We start from the raw sequence: 22,206 nt of genomic DNA, 5'->3' as shown, positions 1-22,206 counted from the left end.
TCTGATCTGACCTTGTGCAGTAACAGAGGATGTAGGTTTTCCCTGGAAGGAGTTTCAGGCAAGGGAGCCGCCAGGTTTGGAAGTTGTGGCGTTCCTGGTGCTGGGGTGGTCTGCGTGCACCAGAGCTGTCACCAAGGAAGTCACGCAGGCAGGCTGCTGACTGAGCAGCCCCTTACAGGGTAGAATAAATGGCAGATTGGCAGACAGGCTCCAAAAGCTTACTCTGTACTTTGTACTTTGCTGGAAGAGTCAGCCAAGCTGAGATGCTTAATTTCCATAGATTGGCATTTTCTGATGGAAAATATTCCATCATTAAATTTCTTACCAAACATGTTGTTGTTAATTTATCCTTTCCCCATCTCACCGTCACAGAAAATGAAGAGAACTGGGCTTGGAAGGAAAACAAAAGTGCCATTGTACCTAATGCATGCCAGGCACAGTGGCAGAACTATTACAAAATATGCTGTTTTTTCCCCTCTTCTCGTCCTTGTCTCAAGAAAGATCAAGGGGAGAAATTCCTTTTCAGTGGCTGTGGTAGAAGATAATTCCTTCTCGCCATTGGTACTACCCACAGTGCTCTGCCTGCAACGTGCTGGCTTTGGCTTGGCCTGGCCATCCCACAGACTTTCCAAACATGATGAATGAGGGAGGCACAGGAGAGATTCAGGGAGCAGGACTGAGACAAGGCTGCACAATGTGAGATGGGATGATTTGGGACTGGGTAGGGAGGAGGAGAGACCAGAAAAGAGAACGTTCTCCATAAATGGGTAATCATCATGAAGAGAACTGGGAAGAGGTAAAATGAGAATGGCACAGGGAAAGATATGCTATGGTATAATAAGAAAGGAAGCATGCAGGGGGGCAGAAAGGAGAAGAGAGCAACAGGAGCGAAAGAAATATAGTAAGTTGCATTACAAAAAGAAGAAAATAAATCAGTTGCTGTTGAACGTAATAATAGCACGCTATTTTTAAATACAAGGCCTTGAAGAAAGAGAATCTATGTTTGGAGAACCAAGTTTTATCATTGTTTATTATGATGATTTTGTTCAGACCTATAAATAAATAATTTTATTTGACAGAAATGAACAGCTTCTTTCAGGCTGAGGCATGTCTGCCAGGTTTCACTGCAAACACATTTTCAGAGTTGAGTTATAATCTCCTGGAAATATATAAAAATGAAAATGCTGACACAGCTTTAGCCATGATAATGAGAATATGCCTCAAAAATCAAAGGAAAGATTTTATTGCATTGCATCTTAGGGATTCCAGTGCATACAACATAGACTCTCTAGGGTTAAGGTAGGATTTTGACTTCTTCATTTATTAAAGGGGAGAAGAAGAGCAGTTCTTTGTCGTATCATGCTTGCTCGTTGAATAATAAGTTCTCATTCTTACTAGTTCTTCTCTTCCCTCTTCTTCTTCCTTTTCCCACCCTTCCTCCCAATCTGAAAGGAATTAGCCAGCCCTGTAGGCTTCTGTTTCATACGCGTGTCCTCCAGTGCACTTTATCATAATGGTATTAGTGCTTCAGTTTCCAGGCTAATTGCTCTTGAGATGGCATATAGGTCATCATGTAATCATTTGCTTTGTCTTCCTCCAGAAGTGCTGAAAAACATTTGTTGCTGTGCTGTGGGTTTCAAGCGTCTTTTGAAGGTTTGTAACAAATCAATGTTGTCTTTCTGCATCTGCAGCAGGGTTTTTTGCTCTTTGCCAGACAGAAATAGCAGGTGGTTCCCCTTATAGGAATAATTTATGGAAGTTAATCTTTTGCATTCTTGGTTTTGCTCTTGCCTCATAAACCCAAGTTCAGGCAGTAGTCAGCTCTTTTAAACTTTGTGCTGAGAAGTATCCTCAGAAATATACATTGGAGAAACAGCTTTCTACAACTGCTGAAGAGTTAAAATCATTGCTTAGCTCAAACGAGAAAGAGCTTTGTGTCTATGTTAGGAGCTAGAGCACAGCTGAATCAGGGCATGTATAATTGAATATACTTTTTATTTCAACTTCATTCTCTCTCACTTATGAGGAAAACTGGATTTCCCTAGTCTAGCATGAACACTTGTATGAATGAACTGGAACAATGTAAAATTTCTTAATTTAACAGGCTTTTAAGAAAATCAATGCTAGGCACTAATGTTAGACGGATATTTTCTTTTTTATTACTAAAAGAAGCTTGCAGAATGATGTTACCCTCACCACTGTTTTGCTAACAGCGTAAGGGCTGTATATGCGAGGTTGCCGGTTCACCTATTCAGTCATTTTACAGCAGTTTCACCTGGCTGTAGCTCCACTAACTAGACTTTTCCTAATTCTCACAACATGCATGATGTGCTGATTCAGAGCTTACGGCTGCCGGCCCCGGCCCCGCGGGACGGTAGCGACGTTTCTGCCGCTGCCCTCCTCCAGGGAGGACTTCCCTGGAGTGACGTCAGGAATGGCTCTGAAACAACTAGTGCCGTACAGCTTCAGGGAAAATGAGCAAATTTTACCTGTCTTACCCACCGAGGTCTATTTGTGTCATTGCCACAAGAATTCTTCATAATTTTGCACGGTAGAATGCATCGGCTGTCAGGCCCAGCTCTAATATTGTAGTTTTTATTAAATAAAATCAGAGTTTGTGGTAAGATACCATCCATCACTGTTGTAAAGCCTTTTACCTGAGGAAAAGGATATGGGAGGACGGAAGGAAAGAAATGAAGGAGAGGAACTCACATGGCCAGTGTTTAGGACTTTTTAGTTGGCATGTTTGCTGATGTGTCCTCTCCTGAAGATAGTTAGGCTTGATGAATCTTTATTATCGCACTAAACCTGCTTCCAAGTAACAGGAAGGAAACTGAAAGTGCTGGTGAGAATGAAAGAAAAAAAGAGGTTGAAGGTGCAGATGGTTTCAAGTCAGGAGTGTTTGTTGAAGTTTACTTTAGAGCACTTAAAAATTAGCTAACGCAATCTTCGAATCATTAGTGTTTTATTTTCAAAAACTCATGGAAAGAGAAGGAGGGGAGGATCTGAGAGAACTAGAGAGGGGCAGAGATGGATGCCCTCTCTCACAGGGAAAGAGGAGAGGTCCTTGACAGCTATAGACCAGACACTAACAAGTCAGAATAAATTATTAAATAATTTGCAAGTACCTAGAGAGTAACTCGAGAATACCCAAATGGATTTGTCAAGAGCAAATTGTATCAAACTACTCTTATTTCCAACTTTGACAGAATAACTGGTGGAAAGGATGAGAAAAAAATATTACATGTGATCCGTTGTGACATTAGGAAGGCTTTTGACACTATTTCACATGACATTGTACTATGTAAATGAGGGAAACAGTCTAAATGAAATCTCAATAAAGTGACTTCTGACGTGGCTGAAAGGCTGCAGCTAAGGCTTGGTTATCAATGACTTGATAGTCCAAGTGGTGGGAGTCAGTTTTCTGAAGGGGTCTGTCGTGTACTTTAATCTGTTCAATATTTTTTTCTATAAAGATTTGGATGATCAACGTGAACACACTTAACAAAAATTGTGGCCGACACTCAACTGGGAGAGGTTGTGAACGTTTTGGAGACAGGGCAGAATCTAAATTTAAACTATTCTAGATAAATTAGAATAAGGATCTGAAATCAGTAACGTTAGAATTCAGCCAGGTGAAATGTGGAACGCCTCAGCTGGGAGAGAAAAATCAAATGTACAAATGTAAAACAGGAAATGCCAAGCTGAGCGGCTATACTGCAGACCAGTATCAGTGTTCATTTTTAGTGGATGACTAAAAAGGTAGTTAGGTAGTTCAATGGTACAATCCCATTGCACAGAACATGAATCTTGCTTTGAGTGTTTTAAAAAGACTGTACGCCCTCGGTGAAGGCGCTGTGGAATGCTGTGCCCAGTTTTTGGGTGCCATACTAAGAAAGAGGTGAGCAAAATGGCCAGAATACAGAGGAGCAGGAAGGAGGATTGTTTTAAAAACACGATGTGAGATGGGATTGAAGGAATTACTTTTTTTTAGTTGAGCTGAGGAATTCTCCTTTTTTCTGGACTCAAGTCACATAAAATTCCACTACTCAAATCATATAATACAGTATGTCGAGATGCAAGGTGAGACAGAGTTAGCACCATCTGAAATTACAGGCTATGAAGCAGAACAAACTGAAAAGTACTTCAAAGAGCTGTACAGTTCATGGAAAAACTTAGGAAAGCTTTGGGATTTGAATGTTTTCTTAGCAAGGGAATTGAAATTCTTAATTCAACACTGCTACTTCTACTACTTCTCCCCCACTGGAATTAATAGGACTGCGCCTAACCTTACTATTTGAACAACCCCTAATTACACTGTCACAGGGAGAGTTTGTCTTCCAGGCTCTCCCACAAGTCAGTGCAGTGCTCCCTTTTGCTCTTCCTGCAGAGGAGCCAGTCCCAGCCTTTGTCTTGCCAGTTATGCTCACTTCAGACACATACTTCTTTCCAACTTCTCTTTTAGTCCCCCCCATCCCTCCAGAAAATAATTGCAACTAAGATTCCCCCAAATTGCCATTGTGTTTATATTCTTTAGAGCTCAGCTCTTCTGTCATGAGTCCTGGTGCTACCAGTTATCATAGGTGAGCCAAACCCAGGAGCTGAGCGTGTTTTTGCCTGAGAAGTTCCTCAAGCTGCAGCTTGTTTGTAATCAGGATCCCCAATGAGTCGGTCGGTGAGCTGTTTTCAATCAGGGCAGCTCTTAGGGTGTACTCAATTCACTTTCTTGGACAACTGCACTTGCTCTTTCCAATCTGCCATCCTCCGTGGAGGATGTAGCCTTGACCAACAGCTCTGGCTGATGATGCCTATGGGCCTAAAGATGGCAAATTGCCAATCTGATCATTGGTCAGCTTGCCAGGTCACCTCTGTTGCCGGAGGAAGTGATGGTGAAAAGTCCCCGGTTGACACGTGTGCTTTCAGTCCCACCTGCAATTCCCTCTCTTGCAGAGCAGCACAGTAGGCACAGCAGCTCTGTGCACCTCAGCTCTGCTATGTCATGTGCAGAAAACTGTCATCTAATAGCAGCTGGGCCTTTGGTGGTATTAATTGGCTATGGTTTGTACAGTAAGTCTGTGCTAAACTTGGGTTTTTTGGTTCTGCTTGGCCTGAGGTCTCTCAGAGCATCTTTCCTTCTGAGGTTGGAATCGTAGCTTATCACATGCTGAAACTTCCATATGCTACTCAAATGCGTTGTAGTAATTACTGTGTTAATAAATTAAGTGAAGAATGTATGGACAAAACCTATAAATACATCTAATAAGAGAGAACTGGAGTGACTAATGATTTAAAAAGAGAAAAATGAAAATTTATGTACAGTATAATATCTAAGCAGATTTTTCTCCTCTTATTCCATATAAGAAATATTCCTACACCATTTAATCTATTTGTAGAATTTCTGTTCTGTTGCAAACAATACCTTGATGCTTATGAAATAGCTGTGGCACATTTTAAGGTCCTGAGATGACTACAAACTATAGCCACAAGCTATAGTTACAAGTATGTTCTGTAAGAGAGCACAAGGGTGAAGGCTCTAAATATCTGTTTGCTGGACTCTTAAAGCGCTTCTGAGCTAGCTGTGATCGAGGCTACTACAGTTTAGCGTTCTGAAAGTTGATGTCCCCTTCACCCACCAGAGCGTTAGGGTTTGGTTCAAAACTTACTGAAGTCTGCCGCTGACCCACATAGGATCACACAAAAGTAAGAAATCTCTTGATTCTTTGAGTTACAAAATGAGAGAGCTCTCTTTCCTTGTGTGCGACATGCACAAGACAGATGAGGAGAAGGCATGAAGGAGACTTTTTTAAATTCACTGTAACCAGCCCTTTTTCTTTAATAGCACACAGCTTAGGTTGTTTTGTTTTGTTTTAATCTCGGAGTTGGTAGCAGATCGCTGGTGTACAGCGTGTTGTTGTATCAGGTAAGGGTGAGAGCGAGGTCCCACGGGAGCACTTGCAGTCCGTGGAGGAGACGGGTTTAGTGTTGCTTTCCTGGCCATGAATGCCAGTTCGTTTCAGGGGCTCGGCAGAAATAGCAGAGACGGGGAGATAGGATCGGCTGAGGGTTTTCAAGAAGGTATTTTCTTGGCCTTTTCATTCAGGTGGCATTTGGTCACACACAAAACGAAAGTGGCAAGTGAGTTTCCTTACATAGCAGGTCTGCCCGGGGGGCTGCGTTGTGCCCATTTCCCCCCGCCCCAGAAAAGAAGCTGCTTTCTTTGAAGTGAACTTTCTGCAAACGTTAGTAAACCGGCGTGAGATGAACCGCTGCCGTCCAGCGATGTGTGCTGACGGTGGTGTTTGCTGAGTTCCAGCCAGGTGCAGCTGTGCAGCCCACTGACTGCGGGGGGGTTAAACGGCGTTTCTGGGGGCCTCCAGAACCTGATTACTGACTGCGCAGGTCGGGAGGGAAGAGGGAAGGGCTGATACCCACAGCTAGAAATTAAGGAAAATGATCATATTTGAGACAAAAATTGGGAGACAGTAAGCAGAGATTCCCTGTGATGCCATTTCGTAGTGAATTTCAGAAGGCAAGCTGATATTAAATATCATTTGACAAATGCGCTCTGCTGCGTGAGCTGCCCTTGAGATGCTCACTGTTTACCAGTGTGGTTTATTATAGCTGATGGCAACGCAGGTGTCTTTCCAAGAGAGCTATAACATTGCCCAGAATTTACCTTTAGTTCCTAGATCGGATTTCTTCAGATTATTAAGCGCACAGTTGCAGTCCTGTTTCCTTATAAGCGAATTGCCCGCACTTAAGGCTTCATCCAGATGCTTAGCTCTGAAGGGTCTGGCCCTCAGCCTCCCAGCACAGGCGTAGCTGAACAGAAGCAGCGGTCAATGAAAGCTGCTGCGGTGTGGCGTGAAAAATCTCTCTTTCTGCTCTCTTGTCTAAGCAGTCGGTCTGGTTGCTTTCTGCCTCTGCAGGGCCTGTATTAGTGTCCTCGGAGGGGCAGCGACTTTGGGACGCTCGCCTTCGCCTTTCCTGGGAGCCCAGCTGCGCAGGCTGTCTGCGGAGAGGCTGAACTTTTCTTGCTGGGGTTGTTCCAGTAGCAGCCAATGTTAAATGTAAGGCTTGAACTTTCAAACTCCGGTTCCTGTGCTGGCAACGTCAAGTTGACGGACTGTCAGCCCCAGTGAGCTTCGCTGGGAGCAGCGCGGTCTGGCACGCGGAAAGTTCACTCCACATTGCCTTTGCAGAACTTTTTTCCTCTTCTTTTTTTTTTTTTTAATGTCACAATTCCTGGCTGAGTATAACTGACTGTTTTAAAAGATAAGTGAACTTCTTTCGGGTCCCTACAGCCAAGTTCACTCCATCCCATAGATTGCCTGAGGGTGTGTTGTGCAGGGTGGGGGGTTGGTTTTGTTCAAGATTTCATGTCGCTATCTCTTAAGTTTACACCTAGGCTTTATGACTCTGTCTTTTGGCCTAATGGTGTGGCTTTCAGGACCAGTCCTTATATACCCTGTGAAACATATATACATCTTACGCTCTGTATAGTACTGAATTATTAACGTCTAACAAAATAATCCAGATTTGTTTCTACTTACTAAGTTACCTCCTTGAACTAAATTTAAATTAGGGAAGCATCTTAGATCTCGGACCAGCTTACCTCTACGTTAGGCCTCCCTCCTTCAGTCTTCCCTGCTCCCCCAGTCTGCCTCTTTCTGTTCATTAATCATCTTTCGTTTGCTTGATGCCGCTCCTGGAATCTGTGGAGGTTTTGCAGCACTGATGTGTTGAAATGAAAACGGTCTCTGCTCTTTGTGAGCAAATGGACTTTTCAAATCCTGGATAAAGGCAGGCGAGAAATCACTTTGTGTTGTTAGTCAGAGGGCAAAGCAGGGTTAATAATTTCGTTTCCACCAAAGAGGATGGATTTCTTATGCTCTTTGACATGAGCAGAAAGAGGAAGGGAATTCTGGTTATATGCCATTCTCCCGATTTTAAAATCAATGTTCTCGTCTCTTCTCTTTCCCCCGAACGACGCAGGCTTAATTACATTCTTCAATTAGGTACATAGGATTTATTTGCATTATCAGTTATAATTAAAGAAAAATCCATGGTAATTACTGCCTAATATGCATTATCATTATATGTAAATGTCGAACTCTTGCAGACAGCCTTACAGAGTCAATTAAAAAAAGGATCTGCTTAAGATTAAATTATTCAGACTTTTTCAGCTCCACAAGTATGAATCATTTTGGCAATACACTTTTTGGATTTAAAAGATGACTGAGCTTGACGAGACAAGTTGTCATTTATAATGCATGTTCTGTTTTCCCCACACTCTGCTTTTCATCATTCCTGAGTGTTTCTTCTGCAAAGCTGCGATGACATCTTGGTACAGATTTTTTATCGACTTGAAAATTAACATTTACTAGAACCACATCCTGATTTCTTTTATGCTACACCAAGAGGCCATCTGTAATAAAAGCACATTTTTGAAATCGTGAACATGTATGTAGTCAGCTTCCTTTGTAAATGACTAAGTATCTTCAGGTTTAGGAGTCACCATTACACAAAGATGTTGTTCTCATACTGAGAATAAGATTTTAATTAAATCTGCATGTAGCATTGAGACAGCGCTGATGACTGGAGCATGCTGCCCTCTGCCTACAGAATGTAAGAAATATATTTTGTTTCTATCTTCAGTGCTTAAGATAAACCGTTGTGAAGCTCACATGCAGGTACCTTGGTGTGTCTTGGGAATTGCACCCCATTATACAAGGCTCTTTGCAACACACCTTGTAAAATCCCTGCTTTTAAGAGGATTTGGGTTCTCACCCGGTTGCTAAGTGAAGTTCAATTGAAATGAACTAATGAAATACTAGAGTCATAGTTTCTGTGAGGAGTGCCATCTTTTGGTTGTGACAAAGAAGAATTCCCCTTGCCCACCTGTAGCATGTCTGGGTAGAAATTGAAGAGCACAGTGTACTTTCTGAAAGAAATTTGAAAATAACTTCAGCATTGCAGCATTTTTTTAGCGTGCGTTTGTTTTTTGTTTTTTAGATAAAGCTTTCTGGGGTGATGGACACTGTCTAAAATCCAGTTCTTTTCTGTTTTTTCTAGTGAAAGCCTTTATGAAGAAATGTGCACTGTTCAGACAGTTTTAATGAAAAATTCAAGTTGAGTTCCAGACATAAACATTTTAATCAAGCACAAAACCAACAAGACAGTGTTTTTTGCTCTAATTGTTTGAAAGAACAAGAAGTAATTCTGTATTTTCTCTGCTTTTTATGCATGCTTTCTGCTTCTTCATGTTGGGATCTTATGTTGTATACTTTTTCTGTGACTATGTAAAGAAAAGAAAATTATTTTTTTTCCTCTCTTTCTCTCTTGCTTTTTTTTTTTCCTTTTCCAAAACTGAAATTCTCATGTGATTTAAAGGAATCCAGGAACCAAATCTACTATCTCTGGCGAAACTGCAGTTCTTTTTATTATAACCCTATTTATATTTTACTTAAGAATATAGAGTTGTAAGACTCATGGCGAAAACTTCAGTTTGGTGAAGTCATCACCCAATTTATGATTATTAAAATGTGGTTATAGTTGCAGGCTCATGATTTGAAGAAGTAGAAAATGCTAACATCTGAATACCATTTTTACCATGTGTGCAGGTCACCAGGGTGCAGAGGAACATCTGTGTGCATTGTAATTGTAGCTGTGGTCCCAGATCAATGTCCTTCTCACCAAGGCTTGTGCACCTGGCGAGGAGTTAGCAGGCTAACTTGTGCATTTTCAGAAGTGGTGGACTTTCTCTGTAGGCTGAAGCTGACAGAAGGACTAAGCAAGGAGTCGCTCCATCTGACGTTGTCTGCAGTGCTTTCAGGTGGGAATTGGTACAAATCTTAATCCCCTAAATTGAGTGGGTTTGAATTCTTGTTCACTGGTCATGCTTGTGGAAACACCTCTCCAAAAAAAAGGCATCCCCCCCATGCATCTCAATGCATGCACGTTGTCTCATGCTCCCTTTCAAGCTGTGTGAAGTGTAGAGAGAGAGAGAGAGATTCCTCTCTTTTGACTGCAGAAGTTTGATTTATTTTTCTCGTGGAAACTTGTGGCATTCTCTCTTTTTAATACGTTTGTCTGGAGCTGGGGCAGAGGCCGTGTGGCACATTGGAGCCATGCAGGAGCTGGGGCTATGGGGCCTCGGGCTCGTCCTTGAGCAGTGGTAGCTGTTGCAATCGCCATCGTGAGCCCTGACCTGCGCAAGGATGAGATGGGAGAGGAAACATTAGAGGGATTTACACGCGTAATGCCCTCATTCGACTTACCTCCCCAGACTCGTCTAAATTTGTCCGTGAAACAATGCTTCAATAGATGCTTGCATTTCTGCAAATAGTACTAGGGCAGCCAAGGCTTAAAATCCATTCCTGTTTTTGTATTATTTTGGAGTAATAAGTCATTTCCATGGAATTTTATGATGTCAGTCATCCCTCGCAAAGTCTTAAAGAAATCCTCATCCATGATTCACAGGTTGGAAATGAGAGGGGTTGTGAGATTTTCTTGTTAAATAGTCAATACATAGGATAAGTAATCAACCTGTCTCTGTAATTCATATAGCCAAAAATGTAGCAGGTTGGTCCACATCTCGCAGCTAGTCTTGCTGGTACCTTTTTTCCCCTCAATTCAAACAGGGAGTAAAGGCGGACAGATGATACAGCTGAAAGTGCTTTGCAGTGATTCAGGCTCACTCATGCATACCTTTCCTCTTCCCTTTAAAGTTTCAGAGTAAAATGCAAGTAGCGATTTTCTTTTTAGCAAATTCCTTAAATATTTTACATGAAACTCAGTGTATTATTTCATGAATCTTAAAATAAATAATGTAAGACTGACTTTAATGATAAAATCTGAAAGATTATATGGAAGGCAAAGCAGAGAGTTCCTGGTTTCCTTTCTGTGAACATTAAGTGCAAACTGCAGTTAAAATGGATACTGGACACTTATTACAGGATTCTCTTATCTGTGGAATTTGCTAGGAAACTTTTTTAGATTACAAGTTATTTTGGTGGTAAACGTGCACTGCAAAACAATCGTTCAGAATCACTAGGTAAAATAGGGCTTATTATACTCTGTAGATTTGACACGTGTTTTTCGTGTTCTGTATTGTCTTTCAAAGCGTTGAAGAGTCTTACTGAATTTACTCTTTTTTGTCTTTTTCACTGCCTCCTAAAGTGGCCTTAGGAGACTGAGGCTGTCCTTTCAAAAGTTTGGTCAGACGTTGTAAAGCCAGCAAAAATGCAAGAATTGTTTTCAATAGGAAAGTGCCAGCTCTTACCAGTAGAGGGAGTCAATTAACACCAATTTGGGACTTCACATCATTACAAAGGAAATGTCCAGAAGTGTGTAGTATTTGTGTTTATGTACAGGTCTGTGGGTGTCTGAGCAACCTGTATGCATATGTGTGCCCTTGCCCTTTCCATATTCTGAAGACATTTATTTTAAATTCCTAAAATCCTTATATGGAATGATAGTTATGAATCAAAAAAGACGATTAAATATGTCAGTGTAATTGTGTTATTCCCACTTTTTTTTAAAAAGGGGGAGGAGATTTGATTAATTATCACCTCGTTGCTGATGCATCAGTCATGAAGGCTGTTTTCACTGTTTTGCTGTAAATTTGATGTGTGTGTCTGAGGGTTTAGCAAAATAAGATCTGTTTTCTGTGTTGCTCATTTCTGTTCACAGAAAATCTCTATAAATAGAGGTTTTGAGAGGTTATTTAAAAAAAAAAAATCGTGCAGGTCCTGATCTTTAAAAAAATAATATCACAGTAAGGCCTGATGCCAAACTTCTAGGCATTAAAAGCTGCCACCTTTAATATTCACCTCAATTTTCCTCTCCCTAGTAATACTTGTAAACTTCTGGGGCAGTCATTGCTAGTTATTGCTTTATAAATCACAGACTCAGGAAATGGTTGAGGTTGGAAGGGACCTTTAGAGATCATCTAGTCCACCCTCCTGCTCAGGTAGGGTCACCTAGAGCACGTTGCCCAGGATTGTGTCCAGATGGCTTTTGAACATCTCCAGGGAAGGAGACCACCACCTCTCTGGGCAACCTGTTCCAGTGCTCAGGCACCCTTACAGTGAAGAAGTTTTTCCTCATATTCAGACAGAGCTTCTTGTGTTTAGTTTGTGCCCGCTGCCTCTTGTCCTGTCGCTGGGCACCGCTGAGAAGAGTCTGACCCCATCCTCTTGACACCTTCCCTTCAGATACTTACACGCATTGACCAGATCCCCCCTGTCTTCTCTTCTCCAGGCTGAACAGGCCCAGCTCTCTCAGCTTTTCCTCATAGGAGAGATGCTCCAGTCCCTTCATTGTCTTAGTAGCCCTTTGCTGCACTCCCTCCAGGAGCTCCTCGTCTCTCTTGTACTGGGGAGCCCAGAACTGGACACAGTACCCCAGGTGAGGCCTCACCAGGGCTGAGTAGAGGGGCAGGTTCACCTCCCTTGACCTGCTGGCAACGCTCTGCCTAATGCACCCCAGGATACCATTGGCCTTCTTGGCCGCAAGGGCACATTGCTGGCTCATGGTCAACTTGTTGTCCACCAGCACTCCCAGGTCCTTCTCTGCAGAGCTGCTTTGAGTTCCCAACCTGTACTGGTGCATGGGATTATTCCTGCCTAGGTGCAGGACCTTGCACTTGCCTTTGTTGAACTTCATGAGGTTCCTCTCCGCCCACCTCTCCAGCCTGTCCAGGTCCCTCTGAATGGCAGCACAGTCTTCTGGTGTGTTAGCCTCTCCCCCCAGTTTAGTATCATCAGCAAACTTGCTGAGGAGACACTCTATACCTTCATCCAGGTCATTGATGAATGAGTTAAGCAATACTGGACATCTTAAATGCTTGCATTTCTGCCGCTTAAGGTGACCTGTGTTGGTAGTGTGACAGATAAGGGAGAACAAGAGGTTCTCTTTAGGACAAAATACGTGCTTCCAGTTGCCGCTGAAGTTGCAAGTCTGCCTCATGCCTGCAAAGCAGCTTAGAAGCGCATGCTGCGGAGCAAAGCGAGCTGGGCTGTTTCCACTGAAATAGCAAATTAGAAGGTAGCACTGGGCTGCCAGGGCAGGGTACAGAGTCAGGTATTTCGCTGTTATTAATTGGCATTAGGAGGTGCGTTTGCAGTAGCAGAGGACTGCATCCTGGCACCCAAGAGGTTCTGTCAAAGCATATTTTTCACTTATTCCTAACACCTAGATTGAGCATCTCCGTCTCCTCCAAAGTGAAGGATCATTTGCAGGTTGATCAGCTGAGGGAGATTTTTTTGTTCCCAGTCTGCTGGACAAAACTGCCTGTAACTGATGGATGGGATCATCTCTGTTCTACCTTCTAGTCTTAAGAAAAACATGCTGCATGCTGCTTTTAGAGAAATTACCCCTTAGCTGAAAAGTTGCCTTTGTTCCACGTTTCTCTCTTTACACTTTGTCTCCTGTTTGTTTGTTTGTTTCCTGAGGTATTTGGGAACAAGCTGTCTCATTTCAAAAAGAACCCTAGAATGCTTCTTTGGTATGAATAAAACAGTCTTCCTTATGTTGTGTCTGAGAATATTCCCATTTATCTTTAAATAATTCAAACTAATGTTTTTTGTTTCATGCAATCTGTTTCCCAGTCAGTACACTGGCATCTGATTGAATGTACCACTTCAGATTCAGTGGTGCTCTCCTCAGGCACATAGTGACCTGGATCTAGGGGAGCTAAGACATGGTTTTTGCCCAGTCTTCCACGCGACTTTGAGAAATCCGTTCTGTGGAGGTAGCGGCCGTGTCTACCGTAGGAGAAAATCTCATGTGTCTGCAAGGAACAAACCAACTCCTAGGTGGTTTTGAAAGCCAGTTCATGCTCACAGCAGATCTGAAGCATTTCCAAACTTCTCCATTTCCTTTTGCAAACTTGGAGTAATTTGAGGGGTTCAGTCTTACCTTTCCAGTAAACACTGTCCAGATGCATTTGCATCCTGTGGTCCCTCAACAGACTGAAAGTGAGAAAGAGAAGGACTTGATCATAGGGGAAAAGCTTCATTTAGGCAACTTGCAGAAGCCACTCGAAAGAGAACAGTAGACTCGACTTGAAATGAGGAAGTGTTCCCCCAAAGCTCATTCTGAGGGATGAAATATAATATAGCTGACTTCCCTGAAAGGTTGCCTCTCACACCTTGCATAAAAGGGTGAAGGAAGCATAAGCTTTATCAGGGATTTTTATTTGCGGCAGGTTCAGCATTGCTCTGATGCTGAGTATGTATACTGCAGAATATCTTAAGCTAAAGGTAAGAAGGGAAGCTTTTTAAATCACTTACAAAATCAAAACCTTCCTTTATGGCACTTGTTTAATACCTAATATAGCAGAGGAGTATGGGAAACAGCTCTTAACCTTGAGAATCCACTTGAGAAAAGGCTGTGAAGAGGATTTATATGGTGACAAATTTAACAATCCACTGAATCCTTTTTTCTCTTGAGATGTGAACTGTGATAGCAGTTCAATAGAGAGACATAAAAGATCCAAAAAAATTTTTTTCATTAATAATTTTTAGAAAAGATGTGTTTCTCTTTTTGTGGCCAAGTTTAGAAAGTAGTGGGAGGGTTATTTTTTGGTATAGTAAAATTTGCAAGAGTTCTGGTTTTTTTTAGTGTTTGAGTTTTCTATTGAGTTTGTTTTGTGGCTCTCTTTCCAGAATAGCTGGATAAAAAAGGGAAAGAAGGAATTGTGTATTTTGTCACCTATGCCAGGGAGAAACTTTAAATGTTATGCAAAGAATGGAACAAAAAGAGCACTGATTTTGAAAAAGAAACAAAACCCTTTTCATAGTATTTCAACACTAAAAAGAAAGAAAGAGTAGAGCAGATTTCTAAAATGCAGTAGCTTTTTGTGAAGGGTATGTGAGACGGGTCCTCTACTTAATTCTGATTCTTAGATCCCATTGATCGAAGGCAAGACCTCTTCTTATTAACAAAATGATTCATTAGCTTTTTCATAAAATAACTTCCTGTATCTGACACCACTCTGTGTTTAGATTTTGAACAGGCTATTTATGTGCATCATATTGTATCTTTCTTTGCACTGTTATTGTAACTTCTAATTGAAGCTGCCTTTTATTACATTAGTTCTTAGTGCTATTTTGCTGTATCTCATTTGCTTGTAATTAGATATGTCCCATCGGTGAAACGCAGTTTTCTTTGTGCTTGTAGAACGCACAGCACAAGCTATACACGAGTCCTTTCATAGGACTGTAGCATTCATTAAAAGTAAGGATCAGAAACGGGTGCCCCCAAGGCAGGATTTTGCAGTGTTTTTGAGCGCTTAAGGCAAGTATACTGTGACGGGGGCAGAACTGGCAAGGAATGAAAAGAGGAGAAACTTCTCCCTATGAGCCTAAGAAATCGGGGTGAATATTACTGGGGTTATGTGATTCCTGTTCATCGTGTATCATGCTACTAGTGCGACTCAGGAAGAAAAAGGGGAGAAAAAACTTTTTCAGTGTCTCAGTCTCTTTGTTGAAGGTATCTGAAATGAACTTGTTGGTCTCAGCATAACGTTAAATAGAGAGGAAAGGATGTTATACAAACCATCACTCAACTCCATTGCTAATGGCAGTGTTTTCTTCCAGAGCCAGAGGCTGGGCTCGCTCACAGCCTGAATAATCTTGTCCTGGAGACAGGAGAACGTCAGCCGTGCACTAACAGTAGCTCAGTATGGTGAAGCGTTCCTTCAGGTCTTTGGAAACGCAGTGTATGATTGCGCTTATCGTAACTGGATTGATAGACTTGAATACAAGTCTGTCCACCAAAGTGCTGTTTTAAATAAAAGGCCAGAATTTTAATATTGACAATATTTTGGAGCTAACAGGAAGTGACTTTTGTTACTAACAGCTGTAATAAATGTACCACTCCAGTAAAAACATATAACAGGTATATTCAAGGATGCACTAAGATAAAACTAAGCTGTTATTTATTACCACACTGAAGCTTGAAGTATTTAGTTCAGTTGTAATTTTTTTTCTGATAGTTAGACATAAATTTCCAAGGGGCCTTATACAAAGGGTGTAGAGTTGCTTCTTAATTAGTATTGAGCCTTCTGGGAAAGGACTGCTGACTCACTATACATAACTCACTGTACAACTGCTTTGTCATTTGTCATATGCCACTAAGCAACTCTTAGATATTAGAAGCCATCCATCAGTGCCTAGCTCTGCTGGATCCAAACTGGCAGCTTACAAATGAAAGCCTCCCGCTATCAAAGTCACTCTCCTGAGCTATTCAGTCCCTTGAAACAGAAGTTTCATTTGGAATAAGCTGAATATTAATGTCTCTGATAAGAAAACCTGCCTTTGTTGTTCACTCTACTATTTTCTGTTCTGTCTTTGTTTCTGTTCAGAATGGCTGGATGCTCTTCTTTTGGTCAGGGCTGTCCGAAGGGTTGAACTCCAGTCTCCGTGCATTCATTTGAACAAAGTGTTACCCCTCTTCCGACTCCTCTTTGGCTAAAAGAGCTGGAACAGAGAAGAGGGGCCCCAGAGTCCTGGATCCAGCCAAGGCAAATCCAGAGTGGTGGATGTATGGCATCAGGGCAAGAACGACTGATACGTGCGTGTGGCTTTTGGAGGGGGAGGGCGTACTGTGAACCACCATGGCAATTTTAGCAAGAGGTCCTGCTCGCGGATTGCTCGCTGAGAAGTGGGCTGCATTTTAGGCAGGTTTCTCAGGGCTGTCTTGTTTCTGCCAAAGCCCCAGCCCTCAGCACCCCCCTCTCAGCAGCATGCAGGATCAGTTTAAAGCCCTTTTCAGTCACTCTCTGCTCCATAATCTGGGAGCTCTGTGGGAAGGGGTTTTGTATGGTTTTTAAAGGCACCTCTTCAGGCTCACCCCATGTCTCCCTAGTCATTATAACTTGGGCATGCTGAAAGCCTTAAATACAAAATCTGAATGAGACATCTGCTGTGGTTCTCATCATGTCAATGCTTTCCTCGTGCTGAAACCTATTACATTACAGCTGTAGTTTATAAATGCAACCCTTTAAGGAAAAATGTCAGTGAATATATTTCTTCATATGGGCTTCCAGACATTACATCAAAGAATAGAGCGGGTAGTTCCTATGGAAGTAAGTGACAGAAGGAGCTTCAGCTTATCGCCACTCTGATTTTAAAGGGATACTCTCAGTGTGAGGTTTTTTTCCCCCTGAGTTGTATTAAAAAAAGTAATTGAAAACATGCAGTGTTGATAGGGGACCCAGATGCTTTATTTAAAGGGTCTTGTGCATCACAGCTGAGGTTGATAAGTGTATTTATCAGCAAAGGAGAAAGTGAAAACTAACTAGGAAAGAACTGGTGAAATGCATATAAACAAAATACTGCAAAATTCACAGGATGAACAAACTGGAAATTACTTAGTTTTACTCACTACTGATGATAAGATCTTGAAGTAGGAAGTTCAGTATTTGCAGAGTTCCAGGTAATTCTTCCAGTGTCTGCCCCATCTCCTTGCAAAAGGAAAGGAGGTTTGTGTATAACGCGAATGTAGAAACATGCCAAATCTGCCAACTTAAAATAAACTCAGGAAAAAAGAGTGGCCAGTGACAAGTGCAGCACCACTCCCTCAACAAAAGGTTGTTGCACGTTTATCTCTGAGACCCTCTAAGTGAAGAGTCTTTGATCATCTTTTTTTGTGGATTCACAGACTTCGAATGCACAGCCCGAAATGAGCGTGTCAATGGAAGATGTGCTGCCTCTATGTGTGGGAAGCTGTGTGCATGTGGATTTTACTTTTTTGAAGTTACTCACTTGTTTTGGAGAACATTTAGAAGCCTCCCAGCAGCCTCCTGTGAAGTGACATCAATAGCTGTGTACTTGTTTTTAGCACCAGGAAGACGTGAAGTGGCATAAATGAAACACCTCTTTCAGGAGAATGCTGTGCTTCTCATTTAAAAAACAAAACAAAACAAAACTCTGGACTGTGGCATGTTGTTATGGCCGTAGCAGGATGCGAGTGCAGTGGGTGCTGGCATTATGACAGGCTTAAGGAAGGTATTTCCATTCTTGGAGGCGTTTCATATTCAAAGAATGCAAGGAGAGATCTGCTGTGCGTGTTTTTTACACTGTATTCCTTTAAATTATGCTAACATTGTGCACCTTAGCGTCCTGCAGCCTCACCTTAGCCTGCAGTGTACGCTGAGCAGCACTGCAGGAGCCAGCAGCCGTGGTGCTGTGCTGCTGCAGCAGCAGCAGAGCTCTCCACCAGCAATAGCGTTTGCTCTGGAAACATGGGCTGTCTCAGTTGCGTTTGCTCTCAGTAGGGCTTCTCCCTCCCCGTGAGCAACTTCGCTGCTCACCTGACTCTAAATGCCTCAATCGCGTATTAACACGCTGCACCGTTAGGGGTTTCCCTCCGTGACCTAGCACGTGAGTCTGGGGTGGGAAGCAGCTTGAGCCCCAGTTCCGGCCAAATGTAGGATGAATCTTTAATGCCTTCTGCTTGAGCTGCATTGCGTTTTCATGCATCACAGAAAATGCTGCATTCAATCTTTATTTAGGTTTTCTTACCAGGTGTGAAATGTGCTGATGACAAGATCTGCAGTTACCTGAGATTTTTAAACGATGGAGGTAGATGGCTGTGATCTTCTGTCATCTGACATGATTTTTACCTCTCTGTTTTTGTGCCCTGGTGAAAATGATGGGAATTCAGATGGTAATGAGATGGCATCCAGATGCACAGCACACACACACAGGCACAAAATATTGATTTAAATATGCCCTGACAAGCTGGTCAGGCAGCAATCTCAAGGAAAGGAAACTTCTGAAGTGAAAGAGAAATAATGATAGTAATGAAGAGGCAGAACATTGATTTTAATATGTAGCAGCAGTATGAAGTTCTGGGCATGATGAATCAGAAGGGGAAAGCTGGCACAAGAGCGGGCTGTGATTTGTTGCATACATTTGTTTCCATTTTTATCCATTAGTAGCACCGTTAGCATTCAGATGCAGCTGCGAGATTGGGAATGGGAGGAGGGGGAGGGGATCTTGAGTTTTTAAAGCTTTGATAGGTGGTGAATTTATATCAGCTAGCTTTCTAATTTCCTGCTAAAATGCCTGGGCCCCTTTCTCCTTGCCTTATTTTTAAAATAAATAAATAAATGGCACTGTTGCCGCTCAGTTTCTGCATTCCAAGCAGCAGCTCCAGAGCGTTTCCATCACCTCAGCAGTTTTATGGACCTTTCCTGTAAGGCAGTGGGTCTTAGAGGTTGGTGCAGTGCCATTAGCATATGCCTCTGCAAAATATTTCATCCTTTTGCGACTCCCTTTTGATCAATTAAGTTTATGTAGCTCTTTCCAAATAAGTTGGTAGAGGAAATCTGTACAAAGCCGCCTTTTTGTGGTACCAAGTTTATTTTCTTTGCTGAAGTACAACAGCTGACATGATGCAGACTTAAATGCGTGCTGGAGAAAAAAAGGCAAGTACTTTACAGTGATTTCTGAACAAGCCTGTTTTTATAAAGGCTGTAACCCGTGAACAAATACAAAGACGTTCAAGCATACAGTGTTGCCAAATTTCTGTCTTTGGCAGGAAACACACTGTTCTCTGATATCTCGGATACAGTCTATTTGTGCTATTCCAGGTAGAGTTTGACCTTTATTTTTAACTGAAAACCAGCTCCATGCCATGGAATATGTTAGTATGTGCACTTAAGAAGGGGGGAAGGGGGAAAAGTGGACTTGGCTACTATCTTCTCTTGATTTCATGCTGATTTCTAGAAAATCCGGTAATGAAGTAAATATTGCATAAGTATTAAAGAGGAAAAGGAATTTCAGTGTTTGAAGATAATGCAGCCGTAGTTAATAAGCAGTATGAGTTTCTAAATAGTAAACTACCACAGTTTGGAAAATAATGTGAAATTAAGGGGAAAAAAATTAGTACTTGATGCAATACTTTGAGATGTGTGTGGCTTTTTTAAGCATTTGGCGAATTTGAAACACTGATGATACCTCAAAATGAGCTGTTTAAGAACAGCCCCCAGGGACTGACTCAAGGACAGCAAAGGCAATAGTGACTTATCAATCTTACTAACTGTTAATAAAATTAGCAGATGAAATTAGAATAGGAGATCTAAATAGTAACAAGGATGGAGAAGTGTTTAACTAGTCTTTAAAAGAACTAGAAATATGTGTAGTTTGCAACTCAGTATAATTTAACTTGGCAAATTAGTGCATCTGTGGGGAAATAATCCAAAATATGATGATACAGTATGAAAGGAAAGGTGGGAAAGTAGTGTTGCACAGAGGGACTGACAAATGTGGACAAATGGCACTTAAGTTTGCTATGCAAAAGTAGCAGCAAATTTTGCAAAAGAAACTGTGTGTCATAGGCACGCGGATGTAGCTCTCCCCACTTACGTGTCTCTCTGTTAGACTGCACCAAGACTATGCAATTAAATTATGGCTGCTTCCCTTTCTGAAACATTACAGCAAACAGATAGGGTTCAGTAAAAAGCAGCAGATGAATTTCAGGCCTGGATTATGAGAACAGATAAAAATTCATGTGCATTGCCTATTTGTATCTAATTGATAATTAATAGAAGAGCTCAAAAATCTGGGGAGGATAGAGATAAACTTAAAGGAAAATATTGGAAGGTTAATATTGTAGTAGAAAAGTGTGGAAATTAAGGGGAAAAAATAGGATCAATTTTTAAGAACATTTCCCTTCGCTGACATTTATTGAACCTTGTGAAACATCTGCAAAATATTTGACAAGGTGAACCCAAGTGCTAGCTTTCAGAGCAGTCTTGTGGTGGCGGAGAGGTTAGGCTTTGGGTGGTGTAACGCATCTTTCTCATCTCTGAATTCAGACTGCTCATCTGTATTTTCACGTTCGTGCAATCTGTAACTTTTCTTAGCTTTGTGACACCAGCATGAGAGGTTTACAGATTGTCAGGAATTCTTCAGGGTGATTTGTTTGCTTTATTTAAAATATATATGCAGATTCTAAAGCAAAATTACTAGCTGGTTATTGGAAATATAATGCAGCACCTGAAGTTTGGTGTGTGTTGATAAACTATTGCTTAATATGTGACAATGCAAAAGAAGTAACAGTGAGAGCTTTTTTATATAAACATGTCAAAACAGTGTTAGAAAACAATGACTTGTTACTATTAAGTTATAAGTTTACAGTCCTGGAAGGATTCATTCCTTAGAGAGAGATATTCGGTGCTTAGTTTTTTAAGTTATCCTTTTAATTTTCTGAGAGAAACATTTGTTTTGCTGACTAGCAGATCTGAATTTTCTCTTGTGCTTTTCTTGGATGTATTATTTTGCCTCTGTGTTTAGCTGCTTGCAGTTTGTTGCTGATCATTATTGTATAAGATGCCATGTTTACCTTAGGAGAGTGTAGGTTTGCTCTGAGGAAAAAAGGAGGATAAAAACTGACCAATACGTATACAGACTTTCAAATGTGAAAGTTAACTGGCCAGGCTTCGAGCTTTTTTGAAGAGTATTTTAGAAGGAGCTGTTAAAAATATAATGAATAGCAGTAGGACACCACTGAAACACTAATGATCCGTGGAGGAATGGTACTAAAACAAGCTTGAAGTTATCACGCTTTTGCTTTTAACACTTACATTACGAAGACTTCAACCCCTTTTCTAGGAACGTTTCCTTCATTTGTTTTGTTACCATGTTTTGCTATCAGGAAACTGTAAAGTTTATCCTAATCAAACATGCAGTAGATGTTCTCTTCTCTTGATGTAAATAATATGCTTTGTGCTACTTTGCACGTTTGTTTTTGCATTTTTTGGCTGTGGATTCCTGCCCTCCTTTTTTGGAAAAAGGGGATAGGGTACATATGTACGTATGGATAGGTACATATGTACATAAAAATACACACACTCACCTACACAGTGGTTTGCTCAGTCTTGAAATGTTGGCACTTTGGGAATGTGGAGCACTTTGGGGGCTTGTACTTTGATGCAGAAGCTTTCGAGCACTCAAATTTTTATTTCCTATGGAAGTTCTTTGCACACTGTTCAATGAAGTCACAGCACAAATTTCTTATTGATAAGATATTATGCTTGCCAAGCCTTTCACTGCCCAGGGCATTTTTATTGCTCAAGTCACGCCTGGTACTCTTCTCTGCACCCTCTCCAGTTTTTCAACATTTTAAAAACAAAAGAACAATTCCAAACCAAATAAAAACCCAATGTAGATACTAGAATTGAATACTGAG

General features: G+C 41.4%; 1 protein-coding gene across 5 annotated transcripts in view; it reads left to right on the top strand.

Moving 5' to 3' along the window:
* The window catches only part of GRIP1 (glutamate receptor interacting protein 1), a 349,131-nt gene that overhangs the window by 153,661 nt on the left and 173,264 nt on the right, over positions 1-22,206 (top strand). The window lies entirely within an intron of this gene.

This window comes from Struthio camelus, chromosome 1 (genome assembly GCF_040807025.1).
Source record: "Struthio camelus isolate bStrCam1 chromosome 1, bStrCam1.hap1, whole genome shotgun sequence".
NCBI classification, from domain to species: domain Eukaryota; kingdom Metazoa; phylum Chordata; class Aves; order Struthioniformes; family Struthionidae; genus Struthio; species Struthio camelus.
This window is presented reverse-complemented; position numbering and strand designations above follow the sequence as displayed.